Source organism: Lissotriton helveticus, chromosome 9 (genome assembly GCF_964261635.1).
Source record: "Lissotriton helveticus chromosome 9, aLisHel1.1, whole genome shotgun sequence".
Classification (NCBI taxonomy): domain Eukaryota; kingdom Metazoa; phylum Chordata; class Amphibia; order Caudata; family Salamandridae; genus Lissotriton; species Lissotriton helveticus.
In genome coordinates, this window is record NC_136070.1 from 105,294,339 (window position 1) to 105,319,753 (window position 25,415).

Genomic DNA, 25,415 nt, shown 5'->3' on the forward strand with positions numbered 1-25,415 from the left:
TTGGTAAATTATAAAGTGTTTGCAAGTAGGGAAAAGGAATACAGAGTTATGTTGTACAAGTTAATGATCAAACATAATGGGGTTGGTAGGAATAAAAGTGCAATTGAACATATAAATTGTATCAGTAAATGAAAAATATTTCAGTAAAGAACTTTCAAATACAATCTATTGAGGTCTGGAAGAATCTTGAAAGTCATAAGTTAAAGCATAAAATTGCCCAATTAAAATAGCAGAATAATACAACTTAAAGTCAGGAAAGCGGACACCACCTTCATTCATCAGATGTTTAAGTTTAGTAAGGGCAATACACAAATGTTTAGTAGTCCAGTGAAATTTGGTACAAATAGAATTAGTCTGAGAGAAGTAGGAAATACATATTTTAAAAGGTAGCATAGATAATGTATAAAGGACGTGGTACACTCCTCATTTTAGTGGTATCTAACCTACCCCACTATGGTAGCTGAATAGGAGATCATGATGAAAGTCATCTCTGAATTTTAATTTTTAAAGTTCTTTAAGTATAACTGATTGTGTGTGGAATATTAAAAGAAAACCAAATAACAAGGTATTTTATTTTAGAACGGCTCCCGGTGAATTTAGTAAATTAGTGTCAGAAAACATGTATTCATAACAGGATGAATGTAGTAGTCGGATATTAGTTTTGGAAAAATTAATTTATAACCAAAGATATTAATTAATAATTTGATTTCTTGAAAAAAAATAGTTAAAGAGGAGAGAAGTTTAAACATATATTAAAATAACATCAGCAAAGGCCGAATAACTTGGTTTCAAGAGCGATATTCTTGAAACCAGATATAAGTGTGTTACAACGAATGCGTTCAAGAAAAGGTTCTAGACAGACCATAAAATGCAAGCAGTAGAGGGGACAAACTTGTCTAGTACCTTAATGTAATTGAAAGTAAGGGGAAAAAGGTCCATTAAAAAAATGCTGGCACTAGGATCCGACTACAATATATTAATTTTTTTAACATTTCCATCTGTATTTATTCACATTTATTTTTTGGTAATTTTATCTGTATTTATCTATGTTTAATTTTGTCGCAAGAAAAAGAAGACACTGCAGGTAGTATTTTTTTACATTTATTTAAACAGACACTGCACGCTTGCACTCAGTTGTTTTAGGTTTAGATACATTTATTTATAAGTCAAATTAGGTAAAAACAATACATTCATCTGAAATCTTTGCCAAAGTAAAATTAAGTGACCAGTCCTTGAGTAATTTACATGAAGAACACTTTACTGTGGGGCTGTACACCCTAGGGATCAGAGGGGTGGAAAAGAACTCCCTTTCTGTAAACAGGCCTTTAAATCCTTTTGTTACCTAGTCACATTTGCTATACATTCAAAGACATCGGTCAAATGTCAAGCTGTGTTTTTGAGGGAGCAACCAGTTTTGTTTTTTTCCTTACAGAATAATATTGCTGGGATTATTTAGACCTACATAAGATTAATTTTTGGCTGAATATTCTTCTATTTTTTTTAACAAGATCATTATTTCCCAGCATACATGCAATGGATGAACCCATGAATCACCAAATATTATAGTTTAAATGTAAGGCACAGTACCCCTCGTCTCCTATTATGCTTTATTCAGTAATTTAGGCCCCAAGTGCAGGGCACAGCAGCACCTGCTTGCCTATTAGTCGTAATATGATAACACCGAAGTAAACAAATGCCCCCAGGTATGCAGGTTTAGAGGGGCGCACAAACAGGCACAAACACTTGATTCGCCATAAATGTACAAGGATCCGCTTCCCTGCACTCCTATTATACTTTATATGATAGCTCCCATCTACAACGTGGAGCACAGACACATCTGTGACCCTATTACCAGTAATACAGTATTTTCCAGGGATTCTGTTGAAACTAGGAATCTGGGGCCTCCGCCTTGGTTTACCCTGTCCTGCCAGATACGCTACAGTGCCCCTAGGTATGTGGCAAACAAAGGGGAGCTGCACCCGCACTGCCCATGTTGGCGGGAGACCTCCTCTTCCAACAGGCTAGCTGCCCGCAATGGGAAAGGCTAGGGAAGGGAACCTCCTTTCAGCTGGGGTTCCTGAAGCTGTATGCCAACAGTTCCTGGCTCCGGTTGGCTCCCCCTGGGTCAAGGCAGGTTGCCGGTATTGGAGATCTGAGGCTGTAATCTCTGTCTCCCAGCTGCTCTCGGCTCACTGCCCTGCAAAGTAGCCTGGCGGGAGTGGAGCCTTCAAGCCCATGTCATGGCTCCCTCCTTCCAGAACTGCTTTCTTCAACCATGGCACATCATTAACCCCTCTCACCTGTGCGGGGGGCTCACAGGATCATTCCCTGGCCTCGATACAACACTTCTCCTGTTTCCTCCCGACTGCAGAACCTCGTGCAGTTTCTTAAACCAAGCGCTCTGGGTAGTTTCCCCTTATGTAAAACACAGGGGACTTCAGTCAGTAAAGCGCTCACCATGCAGGACAGCCTCCCAAGAAAAAACACAAAACAAAACGGGCACCGATTCACGGCACGTGATCCCGGCTGACACACGGGCAGCGCCGACTTCCATTAAGTTCCAAAAAAAAGCTCATGGCATAAGTAGATATCACATGAATCGCTCACGAGGTGCTGAGGTAGCAAGAGCCATCTGGCCCTTCGAGATCACTGGGGGGCACAGGTAGAGGGCGGTATAAATATGCCCTCACTTGCCTTAGCAAACACACGGTGGTTTGGAGCAGTTTGACTACCTACTTGCCCGACGCATTTCGCTACAGCAATTGCCGAAGGAAGCCGACCCTCCAGCAGACACACTGAGAGAGATGCTGTCTTTTCTCTTGCTGAGAAATCCAGCTCCAGTGTTTTCAAGATCCCCTTGTGGGGTGTTGGGAAATCGAGTCCTGAGACTGACCTCCTTCATTCTAAACCAAGGTACGGAGCTGATTAGACCCTAAGAGGAATCTTGGATAGATTCTTGGCAAAAGAATACTAAACTTATGCTACGCCACACTTACTTCTTCCCTCGTACTAGACTTAGGTTAGTTACATCGGGGTAGGCGTATTTTAGAAGCACTAGTTGAGTACTTTTATTCTTTATTTAATTACTATGTATTTTATGGCTTAGAAACCATACCATGCTTTTAAAGTATTATTTTATAATACTCTTCTTGCTGTATGCATTATACTTTACAGCCAGTATCGCGATTGTAGCAGTTTATTTCTTCTGCATGAGAAAGAAGACTGTTCAATAAATACTTTTATTTAAAACGCACGTCTCTCTATTTCTCTGCACCTCTGGTGAAACGAAGCATGCACGAATGACTGAGTAAAATATCTATCTATTTTTCCACAACTCTGAAGATCAGTTTTATCTTGGGGAAACAAAGTTGCCATGTTCATGCGGTTGTCAGGAACTAATCCCTTCTCGTGAACTCGAGAAAGTTTCTAGTGACCTCTGAGCTAGCTGGCACTCACAATTAAGTTTAATATATTCGATAGAGACCTAGTAGACATAAGTCCTACGTCACATCTATAGGATATATTATTCCAATGCGCAGTGCCTATTGGGAATATAGGAACTACACTACACCAGCACATAAGGCAACAATATGCAAACCATTAGGCAGCAGAGCATTCCAACAAGGCAAGCACTCGAAAAGGTGGTTCCTCCTGATGCACAGCAATCCTCTGTTGCAGTCTGCAGCACCAGTAGCTTCTGGCTACCAATCCTACGCAGTGGCTAAAATCATGGGGTCACTGCCCTTGTTGTTATACTGTAAGATTATTTGTTCTGGGGCACTTCAACCACCGTTTAGAAGTGCACAACACCCCTATTCACATCCGAAGCCACTGCCACAGACACAGGACAGAGACGGCATTATGAAAGTCAGGCACAGCCCTATTTAGGTGCAGGGCAACTCCTCCTACCACTCTAAATCAGACCAGGCGCAAGGGATACTCTTTCCTCCACTCTAAATGTGCCAGGTCAATTCAGCCCTGAGTCCCCCAGGAACGACAAGACACACCTCAACCACCCTTGTGACTGTCTAGAGTGAATGTAAATTCCCTTCTCCTGTCAGTCTAAACCAGACGCTGAATACACATCCAAGAAGGGCAAAATGAGTCATAAGTCCACAGAAATGCTTACTGCTAAAAATGGCATTTCTCAAATAGTAATAACAAATCCGCTTTCACCAATAAGCAGGATTTATCACTATTATTCCAAACATACCAAATATGTCCACGCCACCCCTCTCATATTAGAAATTGCCACTGAATCACATATCAGGGAATCCCCAATGCAAACCTATGAGAGGGCAACTTCACAGCAGTGAGAAAACAAATAGGCTGTTTGTCACTACCAGGACATGCCTATACCACACCCATCCCATAGGGAACTAGGGACTACCTTAGGGGTGACTTATTTGTAGTAAAAGGAGAGTTCAGACATGGCAAACACTTTAAGTGCTAAGTCACTATGGCAGTAAACTGTGCAAGCAGGCCCTGCAGTGGCAGAGATCTGAGACTGGTTTGAAAGGCTACTACGGTGCGTGGCGCAAGCAGCACTGCAAGGCCACTAGTAGCATTTAATTTACAGGCCCTGGGCATATGGAATACCACTGTACAAGGGACTTACAGGTAAATTAAACATACCAAACAGGTCTAGACCAATCTTACCAAGTTTACAAGAGAGCACATGCACTTTAGCACTGATCAGCAGTGGTAAAGAGCACATTCATAATACCAACAAAAACAGATCAGAAAAAATACAGGAGGAAGGCAAAATGTTTTGGGATAACCCTGCAAAAAAGGGCATGTTACAACAACCTTAATGTAGTCAGAGAGTGTTTTTGCTGGAGAAGGCACTATAATAAGCTCCCACCAATGCAAGGCTCATGATATCAATGACATGAGAGGGTTGGATGTACTAAGATGCCTTGTTTGCTCATAGTGATTAGCTCGTTTTTCTTGTCAAGTTAATGTGGTATTTTTCACCCTTCAAAAAGACAAATGTGGCCACTTAAATATATTTTAGCTTTCATGCCAAAGGTTGAAGCATATTTTCTGTATTACTCACAAGGAGTCAGCGTCCAGCAGTCCCAGTTTGCAAACATTAGCCTGGTGTTGGTGAGTATAATTGTTTACAGGTATCCAATTGTTTCAACTTTTTTTCCCCAGTCATTTGGAGCAGTATAAACAATAAAACTCAATTGCCACTGTATTATCACTTCAATGTCAGAGCATACCATCACACACCTTTACCATACACACGCACACACCAGCATAACACATTTGTGCAATATCACAAATATACGATCTCTGCGTGCATGCCTGCAATCACACACACACACTCTGAGGGAAGTCTGTGCTAATGCTGTCTGCTGAAATAGTTCTGTGAATGTGAGGAGATTTGCATTGCTGATGCACATGCCCCGTTGGGTGTAAATCAGTGTACACTGTTTCTACCTGTGTTCCACCTGCTTTTGTGTGTGTAGGGACTTACGGGCAGCTGTATCAACATTGTATTTTGCGAGTCCTTATTAGCGAATTTTACTAATTCGCTATTAAGGACTCGAAAAATGCAATTTATGTAGGTTTTGCATTGCGACTCGCGAATTGCGAGTCCAAATAAGGAATGGCTTCCTATTCATTTCTATGGGCCAAGAGGCCCATAGAAATGAATGGGAATTGCATGCGCAATTTGCGAGTACCCAATAGGCACTATCAAATTGCGCATGCAATTTCAAGGGTGCAAGGGTACCAAAAGGACACCCTGTTGTACCCCTGAAATATGCATCGGTGTATATGTGACACATATACATGCCTTAAGGGACTTTGAAAAATGCAAAAAAGTTCATTTTTCTAGGCAATCGCAAATTACCACCAACTTGAAGTTGGTGGTAATTTGCGATTCCTTAAGGCCATATCGCAAATTTTGGGTGCTTCCAAAATTGCATATAAGGAATCGCAATTTGTGGTTCCTTAAATGCGTTTGCAGAATAGGGAATCGCAAATTTTGAGATTCCTTATTTTGCGATGGCCTTTTGGGATGATACATCCCAAAAGGCTTTTTCCCATTCGCAAACGGGTCGGCCCATTAGCGAACGTGAAAACCCTTGATACATCTGGTCCATAATTTCTTCGCTGTCCTTGTTCCATGTGATGTGTGATATGGATGCTTCCCTGCTATTGCTGTGGAGTACTTATGGGTTATTTCAATGAAACATGAAAAGTTCACTGTAATTATGTGTTGGAAAGTAGGTTATTGCTAGGGATTATAATGTAGCTACCACTAGAAATAAGGCCACTAATGCAGTGTAAGGTCCAGTAAAGGTCAAAATAAATTAGTCCCTTCCTCAACTCTTGGTAGCTGACAGCGAGCAGTCAGGCCTAACTTAGGAGGCAGATTGTAAAGCATTTAAAACACCAAAACACAAAAAAAATACCATGCCAATTTCCATAAATAGGATATATTTTTATGAGCAATTAGACAACAAAACGACAAAAATCCAATGTATGAATCGGAGATATGATTTTTTAAAGAATTAGCACATTATTGTGCTTAAAAGCCTATAGTGCCACTTTGGGCCATTTGGTCGCACTTGACTGAACAAAGCCAAATTTGAGGCCGACCGTGAGGGAGCACTGTTCGGATACATCTAGGTGAGAGGCCTCAGTCAAAATGTTACCTTCACACGACTGCGATAGACCCTCTACTGCAGGCTGAATTCAGTGAGGGATCGTCAGCTTGACTTTCTGCAAGGCCCGGTGAAATCCTGGCAGTCTGGAGCTCCTGACCTTTAAGCAGGCGAACTTGAAATCCCAGCCTGGTCGGGCTCAAGGTAATCAGCACCTCCTAGAGCTTTTTCACAACATTTCTGCAAAGTTTTCCAAACTCCAGGAGGTGCTTCCTGAAAGTATCCTTTCATGTGTCCAAAACACCAATCTTAGGGTCTGGAACCTCAAAGATGGTCTCTGGGATGTCTGGACTGCAATTCCCACAGTGCACATGGCATATCCTTAAAAGTCCACTGGATGCGCTCCAGGATGGTAACTCTTGGTGGAGATGGTGCAGGTGGGCTCTTTTAACATGTAACTTGCAGAGAGTCCACTTCTTAATCCATCTTGAAGCACAAACTATCCTCAGGGCTGTAGTATCAGATTGTGCAGCAGATGCAGTCAGCCAGAGTACAAGCTTTTGGGAGCAGTTCCAGATTCTGCCCTTCTTGTCCTTGTTGTTTCAGGCAGCAGATCTGAAAGACTATGCAGCTCTCACATATTTATTCAGAGTTCTGGGGAGACAAGCAGGGGGGCACCTATGTCCAATGAGATTCTGGGTGCCAATTTGATGCTGGGTGCCAACCAAAAGCATGACAACTTCCTCCAAAGTGTGGCATCTACTTGTACCAGAAATCACTGTACTGTACCAACTCACAGTTTGGCTCATCTCCATTAGCTCCTCTCCTCCTGACCTCTCTAAAATCTTGTCCTAGGCCTGCCATCTGGCTGGGGGTACAGGATGGGGGGGGGGGGTAGGTAGGCCTGCCATTCCTTACTGATCTGCTCTCTCTTTGAGCTCAGTAAGATTTGCCCAGCCCCTTCTCTCTGACCTGTTCCTTGCAGCTGCAGAGCTCCCATCAGATAACCTCGGCTCTGGCCAACTAGCTATCACTTCATCAAAGAAGCCTGGCAAAGCCAGTCAATCAGGAGAGGCTGCTTGAAGGCTATATTTTGACTCACTGAAAAGAAGGTTTTATTACTCCTTTTCTGTACCAGTTATGATAAAGGTAGATTATCACTTTTAAAGTGACCATACCACCAAAGACCAATTTGCATACAAATTACTTTTGAAAGCAGTTTGCAAAGCAAGACTACCTTTAAAATGACAGCAGGCACTCAGCAGCGCACATATGCAAGTGCAAGAAATCTGGTGGGTCTCTAAACTTCCATTCCTTATTATATACTGGGGACCTATATGTAGTTTGAACCCCCTAACCTTATTATATAATAGAGACGTATAGAGTCTGTCAGTATTAGCCCTGGGCAAAGTTTGCGTAGCCGCGCTTCGTAAGGCTACGAGAGCAGCTATCCCCCAGTAAGTCTTCCTGTTGTTAATATTAATAATTATATTTCCCTAACTTTTACTTCACATTATTTGTTATGAACTATCATTTTAGTTTCCTAATTCTATTTTTTAACAAGTCGTCATCGATCTAGACTATCTGTTTCTAAATTCTTGTTATCCCTGCCTCTCACTGCCTCTGCTATGACTCTGTAAAACTACTATTATTAGTATGTCTGTAGCTAAGCTTGCCCAGTTGGCCACACTTTATTTAAAAGGTTTTATTAAAACACAGATTCACCAATAGCTCTAGCCATTGAGTCCAGTCATTTGGGTTGGCCTCTTCTAGTCTTCTTAATTTTGAGAGGCTTTTTGACAATTTCCACCAACAAAATGCCCAAGCAGATATTTTACTATTTTTGATAGGACATACTATTATAAGTAGTGTCTACTCTACTCTAGGACCCGATTTGTAGTGATGTTTGTGGTATATGTATGTATTTTAACTTTTTTTCAATCTTGCTAGTGAAAAACAGGGGGAGGTGTATATGACATCTAAAAACTGTGTAATTTTTTTTCTAGGCGTTCTGACAATGACCACCAGGGCCGTGGCCAGCGGCGGGGCAGGCGACGCCAGCCAGGAGGGAGCAGTGGATGCGGCAGCTGCCACAGGGGGTGGGTGAGCCAGTTGTTGGTGAAACAAACTAAGGTTTGTTGAGAGATTAAGAAGACTGGTAGACATGTTTACTATGAATGGATGGATGTCTGGGTGGTATTCATCATAGATAGCATAGACGAAGACTGTTACTGGATGAAGAGTCTTTGAAGAGAATGTAAAAGAGAAAGAAACCGCCCCAGAGTAGCAAAGTCAAGGAGAATAGAAGTTGTGTTTTCAGAATACTCCCTTGACTCACAGTAGTTTGCAAGCACAGCATATATATTGTGTATGTATGTTGTTATCAAGCGCCTCCCACCGACTCCGAGGCCCACTCCCTACCTATGTTAATGTATTTTTTACTATGTCAGCCTGCCATGGGTGGCCTGTCGGCTGCATGGTTACACAATCAATGAAAACCAAGTACCTCATGTTGTCCCATATATAATCAGTGATCATGTGGATCAGATATCATCTGCCGTGTTGTAGTATAGTAATCAGGGCAGGGTGAAAGTGAAATTGAGAAGTTGCCCTTGATGTAACAGAGTATGGCCAGTGCGACCCATAATAAAAAAATAAGATGATTGTGTGGTAGTAAGCTTCCCCACATAAAGACAGTAGTAAATAAAATGAATGTGAGTCTGTGTCATGACGAGTATGTGTCTTGGACGCAAGTTAACTGAGCTTGCATGCCAGCTACTACAATGTTACTTAATTTAGCTAAACAAGAGAGAAGAAGAAGAATGGTGTACTCGAGTGAGTCCATAGTGCTAGTATAATGCCTGAAACTCCCACAAATGTTAGAGGCCGAGGAAGTGGGAGGATAGCTATCACAAATGTTATGTACTGTGCTTGCTAGTGCTACTGTGCCACTATGTTTAGAATTCATTTGTCTTCTTACTGTTTTGCTAAGAGTATATTGGTTGCAATATTCTTTTTTCTTCTTGATATAGCTACTCCTTCCGAACCAAAATCATCTAAACTGGACAGGAAGGAGTTGGCAGCCATGGCCCGGTGCCGAAAGCTGGAGGCCATCCATACAGAATACCGGTGGCTGGTGGTTCTGGTGGAGGAGGAGGAGGAAGAGGCGGCAGCATCCAGGCCCCTCCAATGATACGGCGCCGCAGTCTGTCAGCCAACCGCCGACTTCATCGAAAACTGCTGCCCCCCGTGGATGCAATTGTCGATCTTTTAAGTGCTGCATGCTCCTCCAAATGGCGCACCTAGAGGAGCAGGTAAAGGAACTAAAGCAGGAGGTCCTGGGGGTTAACCGGCAACTGCGAGCCCGCCGATCGAGAGATCCCGTTGGATTGCCCCTTTTTTATTCTTTTCTTTGGTGGGTGGGTATTGGGCGCACGTTGGGGAAAGTTAGGGTTTTAGACCTATGGACAATTTTATTTTCGAATGGACATTTGTTGGACTATTCTTTTTGGACATTTGTTGGGGTAAGGGAGAGGGGTGGGTCAGGTGTTGTGGGATTATTTTTTACATAGTTTATTTTTGTTAGGGGATTAAATTATAGTTATAGTTAAACTTTACATTTGATGTAAATATTTTGTGGGGGGGGTTACTCTTTTACATCACACAGTTTGCTTTGCTGCTGCAGGGCCGCAGCCTGTGTTTGATTTAAATAATCTGCCTATTTTTTGTAACACACAAACAGATAGATGTGGTACCCTTACTGAGTGACTTTTCCTACTAGTACTGTCAGCCTCTCCTCCTAGTCTATGCATTATGCAACTGGACTCAAGGGTGTGGGTGTGTGAATTAATGAATTAATTTCCATTATTAATTATGCCTTCCACAAACTTCTTCTCTTACCTGTGATTGATGTTTAAACTTTGGCACAGCGGTGGCTGCATAGTGATGATAGTTTAGTTTCCCAAGATGCCATGGTTGTGGTGTTAGTAGTAGACACTGGCAGTAGCTTTTGCAAAAAAAGAAAATGAGACAGTCAGTTGCCTGAAAGAGACTCTGGAAGGACTAGTAGAACGAAGTACAGTACAGTACACAAGAATACTGCCAAACAATAAACCATAATAATGCTGATTAGCAATGCTAAAGTAAAATAAAACATAATGGTGGCGGGGATAGCCTTGTACAACAACATGTTACAAACTGTAGTTGTTTCGAGTCACTCAACACAGCGTAACCTTTAGTGCTGTAAAAGGTGGATGATGAATCCAATAGATGCCGGCAATTAATTATGATGGATTATGTTCCTTTGGAGAAAAAAAATAACTAGCAAATATACTGAGCATGGGTGGGCAAGCAGAAGAAGAAGAAGATCCTCGCCCTGCCTTCAGATTGAATTAGTGTTGCTTTCACCACATCCGCCCCAGCAAGTATGTGATCAATTATTGGTGTAAATTTCATTTGGTCACACCTCAAATTAAATCACAAAGCCCAGGGGAAGAGGGTTAGGGTTTGATAAATGGTTTGAGAAGGGTTATTTGAGGGAAAGGTTTAACGAAGACAAACAGTACACATGGACAACAACAACACATACACAATCTTGGCAGACAACCATCATATTCGTAAATCTGCTAAGGGAGAAAAAGGAAATGCATGCATGATGATGACTTGATGGGTAATGACAAGTAGTACTTACTAACTAGACTAATACACAGTTCAGGGCAGCAGTATATTATTAATTATTATTATGCAATTTGCTTTGTCTAACCTCATAGAGAGATACCCAAATTACATACATTTTATATTCTATTGCACAGGGCTTCCTTTTAAAGCTAGCAAATAAAATTAAAAATAGCTTTAGGGATCAATAGGCAAAGAACACAATAACATCAACACACAGTTGTAATGATTAAAGAAAAAAAAAGGAATCAAATTATTTAAAAGATGATGATACTAAAGTTACTGTATGATTATGGTCAAATAGGGGAGTTCGTCTTGGTCCGCCCTTCCATGGACGTTGCGTCCGTCAATCTTGGAAGCCACTGCCTGCCTGGCGGATGTGGATTGGTAGGTGAATGGGAGTTGTTTTCCTCTGTTTAGCACAGGGTAAAGGCCGGCCTGTAAATGTAGATGAAAAACAAAAGGGATATTGAAAAATCAAGGAGGGAAAAAAAGCATAAATTACAGAGGAGTGCAAACACTTTCAGAGGCGGCATGGCTAAATCATGTCTACTCTGTTGTCTGTTTCCAGCATTAACCCACAACAACAACAGGATAGAGCAGGCCCACGGTGCCCACCCAACCTCCACTTAGGACTTAGCTTAGATTTTGAGTGAGCCAGACAGAGCACACATATACAGAAACATAGCATTTACCAAAGTAAGTAACTAAATCAATGCATTGCTGTCAGTCATACCACTACTACAGTCGTGAGACTCGTGACTCGACTCCACCACTACACAGACATGAAGGTCTGCTATGGTTGTTCTTGACTTGTTTACCGTTTATGCCACTCATGAAAAACGCCCTGAGTTATTCAATCAATCATCTCCGATCCTACTGACACTGCAAAGATACTATGTCAATGTGGTCATCATGTTGGTGTTGTCCAACTCAGTCTGCAGTGTACCGATTGAGTGCAGATTCCATATTTAAAAATGCAATGCATCAGTTTCCAGTAGAAGTACAATTTTGTTATTAAACAACAACAAGGGAAACATTGACTTGAGTCACTTTTAGTGTGTAGATTAAATACTAGTACACTTTGACTTCATTTCATGCACAACAAACAACACAAGCACCAATCACTCAGAGTCAGCACCCAATGCATGCCATTCATTACCTGTTCCTTCTCATCTTAAGTTAAGGAGCATGTTTTTCTAACACAATGCTAGTTTGCACCCTTGTGTTTTCAGCTAAGCGAAGTGCTAAGCTCTCCACCAACTCATATGCTTCTTTTTTTCGTCCACACCTTTGTACGATTCAGACACCTCCTTCATCTGTTGCACTAGCATGTGCAAAAATGGGATTGCTTGGCCCATAGTACAGTCCTCCTTGCTGACTTCACGTATGAAGAGCTCAAAAGGAAGTAGCATCTCTGTCAGGCATTTAACTAGGCTCCATTGGTCCATTTCAACGGTCATGCCTTTCACAGTAGCACAAGCATCCCCTAGTCTTTGCATGACCTAGTCATTGATTGGTCTGTACTGATCAAACAGACGATCAAGCATGTAATAAGTTGAGTTCCAATGTGTTGGCAACTCCTGGAGGAGTGCTTTGACTGGCATTGTATGCTCACATTGAATGATACTCAGCTGCTTCCGGGCTTTAAAACAATGGCTGAAATGTGTGCATATTCTTTTGCAAGTGGTCAGTAATTTGCTGATTAGGTCTTCTTTTTTCAGAAAGTCTTGAACTATGATGTTAATGCAGTGCGCCAAACACAGGACCCTGAAATAGCCACCAGTGCGCATGGCCTTAACTATATTACTGCCATTGTCCGTGGCAATAAAACCAATGTTAAGCCCTCTTGGGTGCAGCCATTCAAAGTCCTTGCTGTTAAACTCTTCCAAAATGTTTTCAGCAGTATGAGATCTCTCCATGGCGAACATGGCTACAGTTGCACCTTTACGAGTGCCAATAAAAATCTGGGCAGTGTCAACAACACCCATCTTTTCTCTAACCCCCACAAAAGAGATCCAGTGTGCAGTGATGCACATGTAATCAGTGGCTTGGCAACTGGTCCACATGTCTGTTGTCAGGTGTATATTCTGAACAGCACTCTGCTGCAAAGCTTGTCCAAGCAATTTCAGCATGTCATGATGTAGTGCTGGAACAGCACTCTGGTGAAATAGGACCGGCTGGGAACCTTCCATTTTAGGCAAAAATTCTAGAAAACCCACTCCTTCCACAACACAAAAAGGGAAGAAGAGCCAGCGCTAACATTTTCGCTAGCTTCGCAATATACAAATGTGCTGGTTGCATTCGTACTGCCCCTCCGACCTAAAGATGCTGACAATGGTAGGATGGATTCTTTTTCCTTTCTGGTGCCGCTGATGCAGGTGACTTCTTAAACCCAGTTAGGCTCAACATTTCATTGCAGGACTCTGTTGCCTTGGTGTCTCAGCCTGACTCTTACTACGGTGCCACTGAGATGTTGCTGAGGCTGATGAGGATGTGGGCGGTCCCACTGCACTGCTGGGATCAGGGCTACTTTGTGTACCAGAGAAAATGTCTCCCTCTTGTTCATCTTCCACCGCGATCATATCCTCTTCTACTTCTTCATCCCCACCAACAGCAATGGGTGTATTTTTTTAGCCATTAAGGTGCCCCTCCCACTGGTTCAAGTGGTGTTTTTTCAGATGTTTTTTTTAGCCTCCAGTACCATAGTTTGTACCAAGCTTACCCCGACTAACACCATGTCGACAAATGAAGCATATAGCAACGTTCTCCTCTTTACTGCTAACCGAAAAGAAGTCCCAAACTGGAGAGGTGAACTTACTTGCTCTGCTGGAGGTGCCAATTGCAATGCCGGATGAACTGAAGGGTGTGCCTGGAATTTGACTCTGTGCAGTGCTGTTAACACTACCTACTGAGGTGGTGGTTGTGCTGTATATAGGTCCCTGCCAATTCAAATATGGAAGCTGGAGGTTGTGTAGGTGTTACCTGTGTTAGTGGTATCCGTGCCACATCCCTCACAGCAACTTGGGATGGGGTAATAATGTTGATCTCTATCTCCACTGGGGCAGGAGTGATGTTCATGATGACTGGCTCGTCATTATCCTCCACTTCTACGTCTACCTCCATAACTCTAAGGTTTTCTGGAATCTTCCTTTTCCCTATCCTTGTCGCGTGGTGTGCCTCACTCTCAGACTGAGCTGGTGGCTTCCAAGTGGCATCTAGATCAACAGAAGGGGGGCTTGAATAAAAAGTTGATGGACTCAACCTCCTTTTCCTTGCTGGGGATCTGCAAGACAATGGATCTTCTGAGAGAGTGGCTCGCTCTCCTTCCTCTGCAGGAAGCTCGATTTGCTGAACTGCCCCTACTTTGGGAGGAACAACTACTATTGTGGGTGGTGGTTGCGGCTGTTGTTGTGGCTGTTGTTGCAACTGTTGTTGCGGCTGTTGTTGCGACTGCTCACTTATCTGGTGAGTTTCCTCCTCCATTGATTAGGTACTACTTTGTGATAATTATAAGTCAATTTCAACATCACTGCTCATTGCCGTTTGTGGAATTAGACTGGCTGCCTCTGCGACACTCATTGACTTGGACCTAGGTTGGTGGGGTGGGCCCACTGATGTGGAGGTGCTGCTCCCAGCTTGATATCAAGACACTGCTGCTGCAGGTGTAATTTTTTGTTTCCTAAAAAACATCTTGACCAGCACACCAGTCTTGGTACGCGTCACTTCCTTCTTCTGTTCCTTCTTCTCACTGGCAACTTTCCTGGTACTGGAGGACCTGGTACCTTTCTTTGGGGCCATCTTCTTCAGTTACCAGCAAGGCGCAGTTGCACAAGGCGCAGAGATGTATTTGGTCGCACGTCACGTGACGTCGTGCACAGCAGGACTTCTGTCTGGCAGTACAGAACGTGATGATGACACCTCCTTCTCTTTGTGCACCTAAAAGCAAAGAAGCCAGAAGAACATAAGCTAAGCAAGGTTTGAAAGTTGCACACCAACAACCACACCACACACACACACACACATCCAACAAAGGCATTTATTTAACACACACCCAAAAAATGAAATAACCCAAAAATACACATTTTGCAATTCAATCCAATGCGATCCATGCCCTAAATGATGTTTAACCCCTTCCATGCTGATGACGAGCTCAGCTCGTCATCAGCGTTACCTACCGTGTGCTGTTGACGAGCTGAGCTCGTCATGTAACGTGGTAATTCGAAAAATGCCGCATACCGCGGGAAAAATGGCCGCACGCATGCGGTTAATTTCAACAAACACCACAAAGACAGTTGTTTCATGCACTCATGAGTAGCTCTGGGCCTATACCTTTTAAAACACTGATGAAAAGTTAAATAAATTGTAGTTGCAACTTGCAATTCCCCAATCAAACAAACAACACCAATTCTACAACTTACTTGTAAAGTCTGAAATCCAAAAGTCCTCAAATCCAATGATATATGATGCTTCAGACACAAAGAGTGATCCTTCCAGCTCCAAATCCAAATGACAAGTGAAAAGGACATGGACAAAGCACTGGGAGGAGCTTGCTTGACAGGAAGAGGAAGTTGGAGACTCTGGGGCACTTCCTTCCCCTTATAAAATATATAAAAAATAAAAAGGACTCATTGCACTGAAAAGTACAGCCAAATGTCAATTTGAGGAGTTTTTTTCATCCAAATCATAATTTTCGAGAAAGTTTTATGCTGCTCGAGAGATATTCTTCTCCAGATTGCAATTTCTGCATGTTCGGCATCGCGAACTACGTCGAACTTCTGCCTGATGTACGACGGCGCTTCTGAATGTTCGCAATAGCATACTCTCGCACGGTCCACGGCCCGCTACCAAAATCTTGTGGCCCATGCAAACGGATGGGAAATCTCATCGGCGAATGCAGGGATCCCAGTAAGTCACTACTGCACGCGTACAAACGCATTTTGAAAGCGCAAACAAGAAAAAATCCTCCATTACGCTGTGGAGTACGGAGTTTTCAGTAACTTCGTGTTCTACGAGAAACGCGGAGTTGCATAAATCAGCAAACTCTGCGAGCTGATTTTTTTTAACGCCCAGGGTTAGTCAGTACCCATTGTGAGAATTTACTCTTAAAGGCAGGTTGCAAGGCGGGGCTGCCTTTAAAAGGACAGCAAGCACACCGCAGTGCACAAATGCAAGTACAGAAAATTGCCGGGCCTCTAAACCCCAATGTCCTATCATCTACTATGGACATATAGGGTTTGTCATTGACAATTGTATGTGTACCCCATTACATTTGTTATGGATTAATGCACAGTCTTAGTAAGATTTTCCAATGGGTTCCACTGTCATCTCGAATGCCGCTGGTTCAGGGAGTAATATTTAGTCAGCTAGACTATGGAAATGCCATATTGGCCTCCATCAAACAAGAGCTCCTGAGTAAATTACAGGTCCTCCAAAATACAGGTGCCGGAGTGGTATTAATCCTACCCTCCCGATCCCCCTCAATACCAAGTTTGAGAGCCCTCCACTGGCTTCCCATCAGGAAATGCATAACATTTAAGATTAACTGTCTGGTCCACAAAACCATCTTTGGACATGGACCTCATTATCTTGCAAAAAAACTGATCAGGTATAACCCCTCTAGAAGTCTCAGATCTGCCAATAAACATCTTCTTATCCCATTTAAGATTTGCACCACCAGAAATGGCGGGAGATCTTTTTCGGATCTTTCCCCCACCTTATGGAACTCACTCCCTCTGCATCTACGTATGTAGACAGATCATAGAACATTTTGTAAGGCTCTCAAAACCTGGCTATTTTGAGTTCTCTTCCTCCTGCTCCTCTTTGTATTCCTTCTCCTCCACTGCTTCTTGGGATAGGCTAGCGCTTTAAGACCTTCGGGTGAAATGTGCGCTTAACAAAATCTTATAACATAACATGTAGCTTTTTACATATAGCACTGGCACTGGGTCTGGTTAGCAAAGTCCATTGTTCAGTCAGAGTCAGTTACCACCAATAACATTCAGGAACAAATGGGGCAGAATAGGGCAAAAGGATGACCTTTTAACACTATTCAAAAGCCAAAATCATGATTGCTTTAATTAATCATGTGACCCCAATATTACAGATGAACTCCACTCACAATTGTTTTTCAAAAAGATAAACTATCTGAACATCTGAAAAGTGTCAGTGCAATCTATGTTTTAGTTCACTTATTTCTTGTTGCCAATATTATATAATATTTTGTCTGCATTAATGAATGAGTTCATGGATGGATGGGGTGATCGTAACAATTGATGGCTGTGTGGATAGATGAATGCTTTTAAGAAAGCCTAAGCGATTTGTCAATCCATCCATTTACCCATCCACACAAAGAATCTCCAGCATTTAAAACAAATAAAACATACCTATTGATTTGTCAAAGCTTGCACGACTTTTATTCCTCCAATTTATCTTCCATACGCTTGTTGGGTTTGTGGGTGTGTGTGCTTTACTGTAGAGGTGTAAGTAGGTGAATGCAAGAATGGGCGAGTGGTTGCATGAATGAGTGAGTGCACAAATAAGTGATAGAGTGCATGTAGGATGATTTAATAGGAGCTTAAAATTACCAGTGTCAGTTATGAACCAGACCTATTGGCATTGTCAGTACTTGTTACATAATATTGAGTTCTTGTTAAGAGTATCTCATGATCACTGGCAAGGGGAATTTGCATTTGGTTTGTTGCTAAATTGAAAACTGGCGTTGCATTTACATGCAAGTTGGTGAACGGGCAGCAGTTCTCATCAGATTATGTACATGTGGCATTTGATTCAGGCCTGCATGTGACAAAATATAAAATACACGTCCATGTCCTGAAGCAATCTGCTGATGAATAATAGGTTAGACGGGACATTAGATTAATTAATGGCTGTAAGCAACAGGCTGCAAAATGCTTTTCAGCAACATAACTGCCCCAAGAGTACCTACATGCTCTGAAGGTGACACCTGTTCATTAATATTAATATTTCTCAGCCCAGTGGAATATTGATCAGCAAAACCCTGAGGCAGCCAGGCTGTTATAGAAGTATTTGTTATTAGAACAGGGCAGGTAAGTAGGCATCCATTCACATAAAATGCAGGCTTTCCCCCGGCGCATAACAGAGGGAAATTAAACAACTCATTTATCAGTGTTCGCTTTTCATATCTGAGCACAGTCTGGGGACCTGGCTGTTATTAAACTACAACGGCGTGGGAAAGAGGGCTGCTTTCTCGTTGCAATCCTGCACGACTCTAGAGTTGCCTCTCACCTTGCTTTTAACATCTTTTTTTTTCAAAAACTTATTTTTATTGACATCTAAAACAAAATACATTGAGCAACTTAATTTACAGTGGTTGATGTACAGTTCCATTATCCCTTTCATTTCAGAATAACATAAATGAATACATATATTAAATAATAAACAGGTTGAATCACACATAGGGTCTTATTTACAATATTTTGACGCACAGCAGTGCAGCCGTGCTGTGCCTCAAGAAAAAGGACAGAAATGCGTAGTATCTACAGCAATTATTGTCCTTTGTGGTGCTGGTGCACAATGGGCTGCCATGCGCCAACGCGGGCACTCTTGCGATATAATGCAAGGGTGTCTGTGTTGTAGGGGTGATTTATTTTGTACTACCCACCTCCTGTCACCAAGGTGATTGAGCATGAGTCAGCGGTGAAAAGCGCATTGCCCTGCAGCGTAGCATTAATATTCAACAGGGTAAGCGCCTCACTCCTGTGCAGGAAGCTCCTCCTGGGATGCCTGTAAGTCCCCCAACAGGCCCTCCCTGCTATGGGTGTCTTACGCAGCCATTGTGCCTTCTCCCGCCACAGCGCCTGCCGGCCCCACTTGAGGGTTGCCGTGTGCCAGTGTCTCAGGCCGGGCAGTGTGCTAGCCTTTCAAAGCATGGCGATTAACCTACAGAGCATCAGCAATGCCTGTTTTATGAAATGGTTCGCAGCACTTCCAGCTTTTCTGCATCTAAAAGGTCCAAAAAAAACACTTCCCATGGTCTCGAGGTCAGTTCGACCCGTTATATCAGCTAGTGTGTTTGTGACCTCATGCCACAAGTCTGTGGTCATGAGACAGTTCCATAACATATGGCCATGTCAGCATAGAGTTCTTGATACCACAGACAAGTTGAGACAGATTTGAATACTCTGTGAAGCCTAGCCGGGAAGAGGTAAGCCCTGTGTAGAATGTTGGGTTGGATATATTGAAATATAGTCTTGTGGGAACTTTTCGTCGGTGGAGAAGTGCACTTTGTCATTCCTTCTGCGTCAGGTTGCAGCCTATTTCCCTCTTCCAGCTCCTGCGCATTGCTATTATGGGGCCTTGTAAAGTGTATGATCGGGCTCTCATGAGCCACGTTATCAGGTGGCGGCCCTCATCTATGGTATGCAAGGCGTGCACTAGCGGATGCTGTTTGGTTTCTGTGTTGAACATTTGCCACAGCCAGCCCAGCTCGGCCATGAGCCATCCATGGGCTAGGAAATAGCCTGCTGTGAGGTCACTGTCATCTTTCAGTTGCTCAAAGGAACAAATCACCCACATTCCCCACACCAGCAGTCTCCCATGTCACCAATCGTTTTCTCCTGATCAAATCTCTAAACTGTTGGATGGATCCTAATCGAATCTCAGGCCTCATATTGTGGCATAGTCGGAATAAGGCGCGGACTCCAATGGAAGATGCTGTAGGCCACGTGCAGTAGGCCGTTGGCCAACAGGGGGCTCACCCGTGTGGTGAGAATGCCTGTTGCACCACCTGCTGTACACAGGCCTCAAAGGGCATGTCCAGTTTCACCACCAGACGCTCTGCCAGCCAGCGACTGGGCCATTGCACTGTGCCTCTAGATCATAATGTTCGAAGTTAGGGGATCTGAGGCCCCTTTTCTCCACTGGCAGTTGCATCTCATATAGTGCTATTCGGTGTCTACCCATATTCCAAAAGAAGCCCCCAAACTAGGCATGCAGGGAGTGAAAGGTACTCCGGACTGTTCACACAAGGAGATTATAGAAATAGCACAACAGGCGGGCAAGCACCACCATTTTTGACAATGACACCCTGCCCATCACTGAGAGCAGGAGCATGCTCCATAACACCCATTTGTTACAGAGGGAGGCAATGACTCTCATGAGGTCGCCATCTATAAGATCCTGAGAGGAATGATACATTTTGATGCCCAAGTACTGCAAGTATCGGGAACAGGTAAGTCTTTGACGAGTTTACCTGCAACTCGAGGCAACCCAGAACTCTGACAGGTAGTCTCAGCGATACCCTCTCATATGCCACAGACATATATTAGAATGTCATCTGCATATAGGGAGACAACTTGCAATCCCCATTCTAACTGTATGCCCCATGCCTTGCCCTGCTCTCTGAGCCTCTGTGCCAGAGGTTCCATTGCCAGAGTGAAAAGGAGCGGGACGAGAAGACACCCCTGGACCATGCCCCTGCTCACTGGAAAAGAGGCCAAAGCACACTTCCCTATCTTCACCTAAACCCTGGCCTCTGATTAGAGGAGACGTATGATTCTCAGCAGCCTGCCATCAATGCCAATAGTTAATATCAAGAACATATATCCTCAAACAACAGTGTTTAATGTTTACTTTAGGTCCAATACTACACATGCTGCGTATGGCTATTGAGCAGGAGCCAATTCCTGCACTTTGTGGAGCCTACATATGTTAAGGGTGGTGGATCTGTCTGGTATAAAACCATTTTGGTCCATATGGACCAGGCGGGAAAATGCTCCAGAAGCCTTAATGCAATAACTTGCTTAGTATTTTGTAGCCTGTACTGTGCCTGGCTAGGGGATGTTGTGATGCCATCTCCATGTGGTTCCTGCCTGGTTTTGGGAGTAAGACCAATACTGCCTTGTGGAGCGTTGGCAGAAGCCACCCCTCTGCCAGGGCTGCCGTGAATAACTTCAACAGCTTGTGGGTCAATAGGCCATTGTATGCCTTATAAAATTGGATGGGTAATCCATCCGGACCTAGGGTCTTACCGGTGGCTACTCTCTGGATATCTCCCCAGATTTCCTGCTGTGTGATAGGGGTGTTTAACTCTTCCGTGAGAGATGGCTGAGTGACAGGCAATGTGACCTTTCTGAGGAACTCCCGTATTGGTATCGGCTGGGGGGGTCATAAAGTGCATGAAAAAGAGCAGTAAATGCTACTTGTATGTCCATCTAGCTGGTGGCTATTCGTATCACCTTCAGCGTGCCTCTTTGCTTGCTGTGGTCTGTAATCTTTGTGGTACATAAGATAAAGTCACAGTGGAGAGCATTCACAATACACCAAGGAACAAAAAATTATCTAAGTGGACAAAGTATGACAACACCAAATTTCTCATTCAAAAAATGAATAGGATTTAAATATATCACATGGATTGAATTAAATCAAAACTATAGAATATAATGTATATCACATTTATGCATTTATAAAAAACAGGTGCACACAATGTGAAGTGACAAATGCGTAACAGGGATAAGTGCAGGTGAGGTGCAAAGGGAAGGTAGCTCGCATATATACATCAACAATCAGTGATGACGACCTATCCTGCCAGTTTTTTGGCATATACAAGAATGATAAATCATAACGAAAAGATGCAGATATATGTTCCCTGTCATCTAAGTTTGACACAAATGAATGAAACAATGTCGATGTTTCGACCCCTATATAAACCAGCAGACTTTGCACCTTGAAAGTGGAGTCTTCATCAGGACCGAAGTAGGGGGAGTTGGGCACCTTTAAATATTAGTATGGGGTTAGTGAGGTGTGTCTCTAGAAGAACGTATCTAACAATCAAGTTAATTGGGATATATTACTAGTTGCAGCGAGAAAGCTTCAGGCTGAGATGTGGTGGTGTGGGCCTTATGGGCTCCTACAGAGGGGGAAGAAGGGAGATATAATAGATCCACTACGATCAATGCTTCGACTAGTGGATGTGAGAAGTTAAAAACAGAGCAGTGATTAGCCGAAACTTACTCACGGTTAGCGCAAGTATTCGTGGTGAGTAGGCCAAGGTTCAACAATAACCTATGGTCCAAAGTAGTGAAGTGAAGGTGACCAGCCAGGTACTAGCTCTGGGTATCAGTACCAGAACAGTTGGTTACAAACACAACTGCTGAGGTCTTTTAGTGCTACAGAGTAATTCGGCGCACACCTGGGTAACCGCTAAGTAGTTAATGTAAACAAGGTAAACAGTGTAGGCAATGGGGCGAGTGGTAATACCTCACAACCACTCAAATAGACCGGAAAACTGGTCTGTATCGAATTAGAACTGCAGTGCCCCTGCACTAAACACAATATGTAATGATATAATGGTACACATAGAGTAGTTACATGCAATGGTAAAGCTTCGTACAGCAATCTAAACAAATAGTGGAAATTCAAAAGTCAGTGATCAAGATCACAAGTGGAAGCTGTAATAAGATCTATAGTCCGTTCTTATAGTGTTCATTTTCTGTTTAATGTTCCAAATCATAAGCCAACACGTGTTTCATCGCAGGGAACAACTGCGAATCTTCAGGGCTAGACAGAAATACAAATAGGATTGTATAAGACCATGTTCCGTTAATGCCAATATTACAGCGGGTGACTGTGTGGTGTACACCGGATTGACACGAAGCATGCCTATGGGGTGACTTAGTGTTTTTGTGTTGGGAAAGAAAAACATTCATCTGGTGACATATGTGAATAAGAAACGATATACATCAAGTGCGAAAAGGATATATTTTCAGGAAATTATAGACACTGGCCGGTTAGAAAGGTGGGTGACGTGAAAAGTGTGTCCAGTAGGAAGGACGATATCCCATGTGACTCATAGGTGATCCATATGGAACTTAGGTAACAGATTGTTTCTAAGTTGTACACGCTCGTTAATGCTGATGCCGGTTGATCTCAAGGGAGTTTAATGTGTCTAGTTAGTGTCGGATACTATTAGTGGATTGTCACGCTATGAGTTATTAGGGCATTCATGAGTTTATAGGGCCTTAATCTAGCATATTCTATAAAACATCTATTAGTCGCGTACAAGTGGACATATGAAATCGCTATCCTACCTGGAAAGGATGGCTTGGACGATAGGTGTTTCAAATTAAGAAACACCAAAAAAGAGGCGAAAAAGAGCCGGTCAGTGTGTAGACTCTGGTTCTTGTCTACAGAGGAAATGTGGATAGTACACAATCAAAATACAAACACAACAAAAAACAAAAGAGAAACAAGAAGGAAACTCAATACTTGTAAAAGTATACATATATCCAAGGCTGGGTGTAGGTTGCTCATCCGTAAATGTAAATGGAAGAAATAGTGACGGAGCAGAATAAAATATATATATTTATTTTTTTATTTTTTTTTTAGGAAAATATTGTACAAGGGGACGGGATTGAATACTACCAGTATGGTGGTGAACACGTCACACTGTGTAATAGTTGTGCTCACTAAATTTAGATATACTGATATGTATAGATGATGAAGCAAAGCTTCGCATATTTTGCGACTTGCTGAAATCATGAGCCTCATGTATGTGTAACAAGGTAATAAGTGTACGTCTTACTAACATTTATATTAAGTTTGAATAAGGATTTCGAAGCTTGCACATGTGTTTTATTAAAATAATTACCCGAGTCATTTTAAAATGGCCGCCGCTTGTATTTAGTTACTGCGCATGCGTCAGTCACACTCACGTGTCCTGACGTGTCTGCAGAATTGGAGGGAAATTCATGCGCATGCGTAATACATAGCTTGCACTGCTCGTGCGGGTTGCTATTGTCATCGTTTCTATGTAGCTAACATGTAGATTGCATAAGTATATTTCTTGATGATAAGTTAGAAGTTCAAACTCTGTGATGTGTTTTCATGATGACATTATTATGTATTAATTTGTTTTCGCTTACTTTTCATGTACCGCTGGGAATGGGGGTCTGAGAGAGAGGAGAGCCATATTGGAGGTCCCTTCTGCGCCTGCGCAACTTTCTGCGGCACAGTGGACCTTGACTGATGGAACACAGCCAGTTGGCAGTGATGGGCAAGATGTTCCTGAGAAAGTCACCTCTGCCCCGCGAGAACAGCGAATGTGGCTCCTTATATGTTACATTGTAATGTTGCGCTACTGTTTGCCGTGTAGTCTCTCATGGGAACCCCTATCTCGCTAGGCGGTACCAAAATATGTTAATATGGCATACAAATACTCTATTATGATTGGTGTGTTACCCAAATCCTACCTTAGGACCAATCCAAATTGAGGGATTCTGACACTTTGCAACAATTGGGGGGTGGTACACTGCCCCAAACAGTATATCTACCCTGGGTTCACCTAGGGAATTGTCCGACTTGTCTGGTTTAGCTGACCCGTCACTGACCCAACGCACTCAATAGGTGACTGAAGATACAGAGAGCTGCGGAGCACTCTGTCCGAATTTGACCATAGACTAAGGTTTTACTGAACCTTAAAGTGCTGGCGAAGCACCTTGCTGGGAGTTCGCTGACCCAATCGGGGTCTTGATCGATAGCTGCAGAGAGGGTGGAGCGCAGGCGTTGCTTCCGAACTGTGGGTTCCGGTCCTGTCCTGAGGGTTTGCTGTCCTGTCCTGAGGTCCTGTCCTGATTCCTAATCTGAGGGTATCCTGTCCTGTCCGGGGTGTCCATTCTGCACCTGCTGTCCTTTGAGGGGTATCCTTCCTTGAGGGTTTCCTGTCCTTAACTGACCCGTGGCCAGGGTTTGGTTTCCACACCAGTCTAGGTAAATACTGCTCTAAGTTCTTTAAACTCGCACCTTTCTATATTTCTACCTTTGCTTCAATAAAGTGATACCTTTGCATATGTTATTTTTCCATGCTTTTTTCGCAAAACATTGAAAGTCATTTACAATTATCTTGTAAACGTGTTCCCATGTCATCTCACCTGTTAGAAATTATATTTTGTATTGCAGTTTGTCATTTTCTGATATGTTCTAGAACCTCCTTACCTAGACTGTTTAAAGGTCCTTTCACTTTAAGCTTAGCGTGTTACTCTTTGTAGGTCCTCCTATAAGTTACCCATGCATAGTCTGTCCATGCTTAAACATTTCTGAGATTGTGTAGTATTTTTCTCATTTTGCATTTCATAGCAGTAATTT